General features: G+C 38.9%; 1 long non-coding RNA gene across 1 annotated transcript; it reads left to right on the top strand.

Annotated features, from left to right (window-relative positions):
* The first annotated feature begins 3,455 nt into the window (after positions 1–3,455).
* LOC109368697 lies at positions 3,456–6,459 on the top strand. The gene is made up of 2 exons (XR_002116965.1): positions 3,456–3,537; positions 6,262–6,459. It is a non-coding gene; the product is annotated as an uncharacterized LOC109368697 (long non-coding RNA).
* The last annotated feature ends 2,234 nt before the right edge of the window (positions 6,460–8,693 follow it).

Genomic DNA, 8,693 nt, shown 5'->3' with positions numbered 1-8,693 from the left:
AAGCCTCTGAAAAGTGGTGGGATTTTTTGGTGAAAATATTACAAATGGTAATTTGTATTGTTATAAATTTTAAATGCATGCATATACCAACTAGTCTCTACAGTACTGAGTGCTGCATCTTGTAGCAACCCTATCTGCAATGTTCTGCTACTCACTTGAGAGCACCATTGCTTCACTTTTAGAGACATTGCTTGCCAGTTTCCACAGAGCTTCAAAGAGGAGTCCATGACTTATATAGAAGAGCTCAGTGCCTATGATCCTTGGTCACTGTGGGGAGCCATTACAGTAACCAAAGGAGTTACATTCATGCGGTAAAATTAGCCAAGGCATATCCTTACAAGCACAACTACCAAACGTTACTATATCCAGATCAGTGCACTGTGTGCATACCACAGACTTCAAGAAATAGCATAAGCTCCAGCAGAGATCATGGGGGCAAAGCAGCATGCATGCAGAGAGGGCAATCAAGATGCCAGCGCTTTGCAATGAGTTAGAAGGCAAGCAAATTCCAAGCCATGGCTTGAATGAAAATGAAGATGTTGGACTGGATTAGCAACAGGTGGGTGTCCCAGCTGCTGTCTATATTCTTGTTTAGAGGGACAGGTCTAAGAGCTGCCCAGAGTTGGGCTGAGCTGTGCACCCCTTGCATTTCTAGCTGCAGTGCAATGATCAGCTCCACTCAATGTAAAGGTAAGCAAAGCAGTTTTAACTCCTCTCCAGAAGTCATTTAAACTACCCTGGATTGAATTAGGAGCAGCTGTTTACAGTGTTATCACTTACAGCTGAGGAGAGCTTCAGAAAGTTGTCCTTAACCCCTCTTAGCTTTCAGTTCTTCTTGTTTCCTTATGACTCTTCATTCAACCCATTGCCTATGCTTCTAAGGCCAATTCTTGGGTTTTCAAGAAAACTGTGATAATTAAAGAACAAACACTGTCTGAAGGCAGGACCAAGGACCCTGCTGAAAAGAGCAGGGACAGGGCTGGGTATACCAGCAGCTGCTCTTAGTCCTTTTGTCCTTCTGTACCTGCAAGTGAGAACGTTTGAGGCTGAGCCTGTTTCAGAGCTGGAAAATGCCATTTCTTTGGTCATACACAGGTAAATTAGCCGTGGAGAGGCATAGCACTGCCAAAATTGTGGTGTTATTGGGAAAATTATTAACAGGTCTCTCAGTAACAACTGTAGAACTACACTGCAACTTTTCCTTTTGACTGCTGTCTGTGCTCACATTTTTGTACTAATTAAGCAATATGTAATCATCTTCACTATAAGAAAAAACTGCAACACTGAGTGCTTGACTGAAATATACTTAATAATGATTTGCATATATTCTTCCCCACATTTGGATTTGGAGTTCTGTCTTAAATGTGTCTCCAAACCGCATGCACATTCGATCAACTTTTGAAATCACATTATCATTACTGTGGTGGATTACAGGAGCTTAATCTGCCAATGTGGATGTGGAGACACTTCACCACCTCTGGTCACCTGCTCAGCTTTACTCTGCAGTGATAAAATGTACTAAAAACCACCAGTTCCTCTCCAGTTTTCAAAGCCTGAGTGGGGAAAAATCAAGATAGAATCATAGAATGGACTGGGTTGAAAAGGACCAAAATGCTCATCTAGTTTCAACCCCCTGCTATGTGCAGGGTCGCCAACCAGCAGACCAGGCTGCCCACAACCACATCCAGGCTGGCCTTGAATGCCTTCAGGGATGGGGCATCCACAACCTCCTTGGGCAACCTGTTCCAGTGTGTCACCACCCTCTGTGAAAAACTTCCTCCTAATATCCAACCTAAATGTCGCAGCAGCACAAGACACACAGACAAGTGTGTGCCTACAGTTAAAAACAGTAGCAATGTAATTAGGATGAAAAGAGAGGCAGAAAGGTAACCAATCTTCACCAGTTTTTTGAGAAAACACAAAAGTGAAATGGGCTTTTTGTTGTTAGCTTTGCTAGGGCTGCAAACTTCACGCCCTCTTAGATGTCTGCTTTCAGTTTGGTAGTTATTAGGAATAACACAAAATCAAGCAGATTGTTTTCATTGTGTCATGCTTTCAAGAAGTTGCAGTCAAGAGTTGTCACCCAGAAAAAGCATATTTTAATATTATAGCATAATATTTATCTGGTAGCTCATTGCACTATTTCTGTGTTTCCTTCCATATGAGATAATGTGTATGCAGCACAGCAATACATAATGGTATTATTTAAAAAAAACAGTGAATAAAGTTCAATTGCATACAATGGTTTATACCGCCTATATGCATGTGCACACACAGGGTACATTTTATTTCTGAAAAACAGAAGTGGAAATTTGCAGTATTTGTTACACTTATCAGGCTAGAACACCTTTAAAAGGTTTCTTTCGGAAGATGTTTCTATGTGACTAAAAGCAGTTAATAGTGGTTTGTTTTTCTTGTTGTTGGTGTTGAAAACCTCAAGTTATCTTTCTGGAAATGACTAATACTGCACATCTATTTCAGCCTGGGTGCACGAGAATACAGTTGTGTTGCTGCAAAAGGAGCCACACTTGTGTAGTCAGGTTTGATCAGAACGGCTCTGCTGTGCATCCTGTCTGTGTTTCCACAACAATCCGCTGCTGCTTAATAACAATCCATAATGTTCTGAAAATAATAAGCCTAGGTGGTCTGGAGAAATAGCAAATGGAAATCCTGTCACATTTTATCTGGAGAGAATTGATACATTTTGTTTTGCTCTATTCCCCAAGGGGTACAGCAGATGTACAGGTGCTGGGCTAGAAATTGTTATAATTACAAAACCTGTATTCTGTTCCTCAGAGAGCTTTGAAATTTTCAACATACAGTAGAAAGTTGAACTTTGAAGAGGAAAAAAAAATCCATATGCCTGAAGAACAATACAGTACAGGATGATTTCCTGAATTATTTACTGCAGCAAGTCGATCATTAAGAAATACAGCACAACAAACAAAACTCTGAAGAAGCACTGTAAATCTGAGTGATTTCAAAAACAAAACTGCTGGTCCTCTAAGTTTGTGGGTTTGTTTTTTTTTTTCCCTATCTCTCTCTCTCTCTCTTAAACTTTTAAAAAAAAAAACACAACCTTCATTTTATATTTTCTTCATCTAAAGTCTGGTTATATAAGAATCTACATGGATGGACAAAGCTCTTCCTCTCACCATATTTCTATTATCAGCATGCTTGAATGGAGCTACTGGCTTTATATAAGGGGAAAACTCTATTATTACTAAAAGAAGAAGAAAATGTTGAATTCAGTAGGTTGCAGTTAATAATAGTAATAATGTATTTACTTGCTAAGATCTGCTGTTGATGATAATAAATGATTCAGGTCTGAAATGAAGAATGCCTTCTTCTGTTGCGTACCCACCATTCTCCTAAGCCCAACAGCCAAAGATGAATCCTCCGGTTTGGTGAGCTCCAGAACTTACTGATATCAGTATGACATCAGAATGGAGAAGAAGAGGCTTTAGCATGGAGAAGAGGAGGCTCATGTAAGATCTTGTCATTCTCCACAACTACCTGAGTGGAGATTGTAGTGAGGTGAGGGTCAGCCTCTTTTCCCAGGTAACTAACACTAGGATGGGAGGTGATGGCCTTACATTGCACAAGAAGAGGTTTAGGTTGGGTATTAGGAATTTTTTGATCTGAAAGAGTGCATTGGTACAGGCTGCACGGGGGGGTGATGGAATCACTGTCACTGGAGGGGTTCAAGAACCATGGAGTTGTGGCACTGAGGGACATGGGCAGTGGATATGGTGGGGGTGGGCTTGGGGTTGGGCTTGGGGATCTTAGCATTCTTTTCCAACTTTAAAGATTCTATGATTCTATGAGGCTCATAGCTTTTCAGAACTACTGGGACACTCGCATTTTCTTTCTAAATCAAGATGTATAATTTATGGATGTCTTCTGGAAATTAGAACATTTTATGTAGATCTGTCCCAATTATTTGACAATCTGCATTGTTCAAATTTCATCCCTTCCTCATACCAGCTGAAATTCATATGGAAATTGAAATGCACTTTAAGATGGTTTCACATGTCTCCTGGGAGTTTGGTAAAAGTGGAGTTGCCTTGCATTTAGCATTTTAACCCCCTGTTGTATTTCCCTGCAGCCATCTCAGTATCTAGCAGGGAGAAGCTCAGCATGTTTTGTGCCTGGAGATTGTGGTGCCTGGCATACATCCAAATTACTAATACTGCCATAACAGCTTTAAATTAAGTCCTGCTGTGTACACTCTTTAATCACTGAGTGTTTCTTTCTGCTAGTCACCGTCTCAGCCCTAATTTAGACTCTTCTGTTTTGGGGATTGTACTTCAGTATGAACGATAATGTGGGGAAGAGTCAGCAATGCTGATTGAGAAAGAAGAGGGCAGGAAGCTCAAGGCAACTGCTCACAATAGGGAACAGAGCCCATGGCAGTGATTGTGATGCAGTGTGAAAAGCATTTGGTGACATTAAAGAGAATGGGGAAGGAACTGTCATTTTTATGGTTTTCATATTGATTTCTAGAGTGTTTGCAGATCATTGTGATCCTTTCTTAGCATAGCTTACACATAACAGCTTAATTCCAATCATTGTGAAAATTATTTTATAAATAATCTCTTATAAAGTTAAAATCCAGCTTCGTTGAAAGCCTGAAAGCTATTTATTACACAATGGATTTTTGACAGTCTCATTGGAGCCTACTCTTAAAAAATCTACAGGGAAATCAGCCCCTGCATTGTTGTTCTTATTACATTGCTATTTGGACAAAAGGTTCACTACTGCTGAATAAAAGAGGTTTTTCAGATTAAGAACCAAAATCTCAAATTTTAAAAGCACATTCGGCTATTGCTGTCATTTCTGAGGGACTTTACAGAATAAGAACTTCCCATTCAGTCTCTGTGACTGAGAAAGAGAAACTGTTTGTTCTTCTGTTCACCCTAAAGATAACACTATGTTCAAATGGACTTGACAAGCTCAGATCCATCAGCAGACACCGAAGGAATGCAATGTCACTGCTAACTTTGTTTGTGTTTTGAGCTGGTATAGCTATTTCTGTTATGGAAATTTACTTCTCAAGTCTTAAAGTTTTATATTCTGCCGTACAGAATAGCATGAATTCAATAGTATTGTCTGCTTCCTGATATGTCGACTTGAGAAACAAAGCAGGATCTTACCTTTTAGACTACGACGTGCAAAACACATGAAATGAGAAGCTGAAAATCTCCATAAGTAGCATCATTCTGTGAGCTTTATAGGATTCTTAAGCACAAAGCAAATTGGTTTATCGTGACTGATGAAAGCACTTAAATATAGAGTATTTCAATTTTTAAAAATATCAAAAATCAAACAACTGAAAAGCAACCCTGAATTTACTGGCACTTGCATTTCTTAGTTATGCCCCAGACAAGAGATTTTTTCCTCTACTTTTGAAGGAAACTTCTCTAGTAACCTTTTCTTATTTTGCAAAAAAGAATTGCATCACACTGTGTTTCATCTGGCATAGCTCTTCAATCTCTTCAATAATTTCTGCTGCCACAAAATATCTTCATGTAACATAGCAACAGTTTCTGTAACTGTGCAGATTTAAAATCATCAAAAACATTGCACTTGGTCTAAATCACAATTCCTATTCTACACACTGTATTTAGTTTAGGTAAGGTATTTGAAAATAGCTATCTCCCCAAAGCAAAAGTCAGAATAATAATAAAAAAAAAAAGGACTGGATGCTACATCCGATGCATGAAGTCCCTCTGATGTATCTGAGACACACGAAAAGGAAAAAGCTCCTTATTTGAGGGGAAAATATCTCATTTCTTTTTCAGTGCTTAGTAGCAACACATGAAAGATCAGAATAACTGGATAGCAATAAATAAGATGGAAATGCTAAAGTGAGAAAAGACCTTTTGATTACAGTATATGTCCTTTTTCATGCCATGCACTGAACTTCAGGATAAATTTCAAACTGAAGTTCAAGGTTATGTTGCCAACAGGGTGTGAACAAACTGATTGTGTTTAGGGAATGTTCTGAGGTGTACCAGAACCTGGAACATACTTATTCATAAGCAGTACCTTACATGTCAAAATGTAGTTTAATCCTACATTAAGATTAAATAAACACTGCAGTAAGGCTTTAAGGATGTTAGTATGGCTACATATTTAAGTAAGTAGAGATGTAGGATCAACTTATTAGTATTCTTTTATTACTATTCTCTAAAACTATTACAAGTAGAGTAAGTAGGCTTCAAAGTTATGACTGCAGGGATTCTTTCATCCTAGCAGATGCTCCACAATGAGAGGAGGGGAAAGAAACAGCTGCAAAGCAGAATGAGCCCCTCTGTGGAATGATGCACTGAAGAGGTCACATTGATTCAAAATCAGAGTTTTTGCAACATAAAGTGAAGGCCACGCTGGTCTGAAAACAACAAAGACTGTTATTAAAACATTAAAAAATTGAACAAATAAAGAAACAAAAAACAACTTTGTATTCTGCAGCTGAATTTAAATACCTGAAATCTAGAAAGAACACCCTTGCATGTAGGTGCTTACAATGTACAAATAATGTCCAGGCAATTGATTTTATTACAGCCATGGTTTCTTGCAAACAGCTCCTGACAATATCAGCACTGATAGTAAGACTTCCAACTATCGGAGGTCACAAGAATTTAAGGGCATTTTCCAGTGCTCCTCCCAGAACACTGCTTTTACAAGGAGTAATTATGCAGAGTGAAAGCCGATGGATCGTTCAGATATCAGGGAAGCCTTCACGTCTTTTCACTAGATGTGAAGTATAATCAGAATTTTACAGAAGTACTTCTGAATGTCACTTATACAGTCTTCTTGGCAGCTTCTGAGAATCCATTTCCTGTCATACACAGAAGTACAAGGAGGCAGAACTGTAAAAATGCTGCATTCCTTTGCCTCGGGTTTTTTGAGCAGGGAAAGCTGCTGACAAGAAATAGAGGATCGGATGGACATCAGATGTGCAACACCATGGGAACTTCTGTAAATCTAGAAGCTGGCTGCCTATTTGTTTGTTTGGTTGTTTGTTTTTTTCACAGTCTGATAGTGCCAGCTTGTCTATTATCTCAACTTTTGTTTTGTAATGACAACATACTTAGGCAGCAGTATCACTGTATTGCCATGTTTACTGATGGATAATTTCACATCACCAGCATCCCTTGCCAAAAATGTTGCACTCGCTGCACCTAACACCTGGAATGTGTGATTTACAGAATCCACCTATCCTGAAAAGAGGATTTGGATAGCAATTTGAGACTCACAATGGCTAACAGTGGAGGGTGGCTGAGTGCCATTGTGCCAATGGCAACTGCAGATCAGGGCAGGGGAAGAGCACAGCATCAAACCACTCAATAATTTTTATGGACATTCTACACTCCTGGCCAAACCATGGAGAAGGCTGTGGCCAGTCACCAACTCAATATCACTACCAGACCTTTAATTAAAGTCTATCACTTCTGAATGCTGATATTGCACTGTTAATTTAGTACTCCTAGATGCTGGACTATTGTCATGGACATTGCAGATCTCGTGTGCCAGATCATAAAGAGCACAGCAGCATTGATAACCTTACACCTGTAAAGCTGTCAAACTGTTGGTAATGTACACAGTATTGTCTTGTAAAACAGAAAAAGAGAAAAGTTTATCAACAAGAAACAGTTGTACCTACTTGAACACCCTTGATTGAAAGGGCAAATCCATATTGGCAAGGTGTTCATCAACCTCAGACTTTTTTCTTGAATCAACAAGAGCATTTGTGCTTCTCAGACTTTCTTCTGACTGCCACTCTGCGAGATTCAGTTTCATGTTTGCTTCTCTTCCCGCTTCTGTTTCTTACTGGGAACTTGTACATGGTGAAACAGGCTCTTTCCTTTCAGAATGGACATGTGCAGCACTTGGGGATTGTTTCAGGAGATCTGTATGCATACCAAGTGACCTCACAACCAAACTTGAAACTTTTTTCTTTGCTTTAGTTTTTACAGTACTGTATCTTATGTTTCTGAAAGACCACAGGAGCAACTGTTGCCCAGAGAACAAAAAAAGCAGGCAGATGGTGCCACACACTATAACCAGCTACAGAAGGCACTCTGAAATGGTGAAATAATTCCAGGATTTTTTTATTTTTTTCCTATTCTGATGACATGACTTCAATAGCAAGAATATATTTGAAAATACTTTTAGCTTTGATTTTGTTAAGAATTAAATTAATGTGATGATGACTGCTTGCTGGAGCTATTTTCTCAGGACATCTTTTGCACAAGAACAAAAAGAGAGTTGTTATATTATACATATATATATATATAAATTATAGCGCATATAAATTATGGGTAAAACTATGAACAACACAACTCAGGATGAACTGAATTGTTGCAGTTGTTCAACAATTGTTCAAGTATTTCAAGACATTTATTGGATAGAAACAGCCCAAACAGTTTGCCTTTGGTAATAAATTAGCCCAGTAAGGGCATGCAAAGTTAGTGACTGAATTATGGAGTTCTGAAGGTTTTGCTCAGTCATCTGCATGATGTGGTTGGGTTGTGATATTATGCAGTCTGAAACAGCTGTCTGCCTGCACATCCTATACATGACGGAAACTCCATGAGCTCTTTTCCATGATTACTCACTTCTATCTGAATCTGCCAAATTGCCCCTCCTGTTCCTTTTCCAGTCGTGGACCTTTTTTAAGATGAATT

The sequence above is a fragment of the Meleagris gallopavo genome, chromosome 7, assembly GCF_000146605.3.
Source record: "Meleagris gallopavo isolate NT-WF06-2002-E0010 breed Aviagen turkey brand Nicholas breeding stock chromosome 7, Turkey_5.1, whole genome shotgun sequence".
Lineage (NCBI taxonomy): Eukaryota > Metazoa > Chordata > Aves > Galliformes > Phasianidae > Meleagris > Meleagris gallopavo.
The sequence above is the reverse complement of the archived record's forward strand: the minus strand, read 5'-3'. Positions and strand labels throughout refer to the sequence as shown.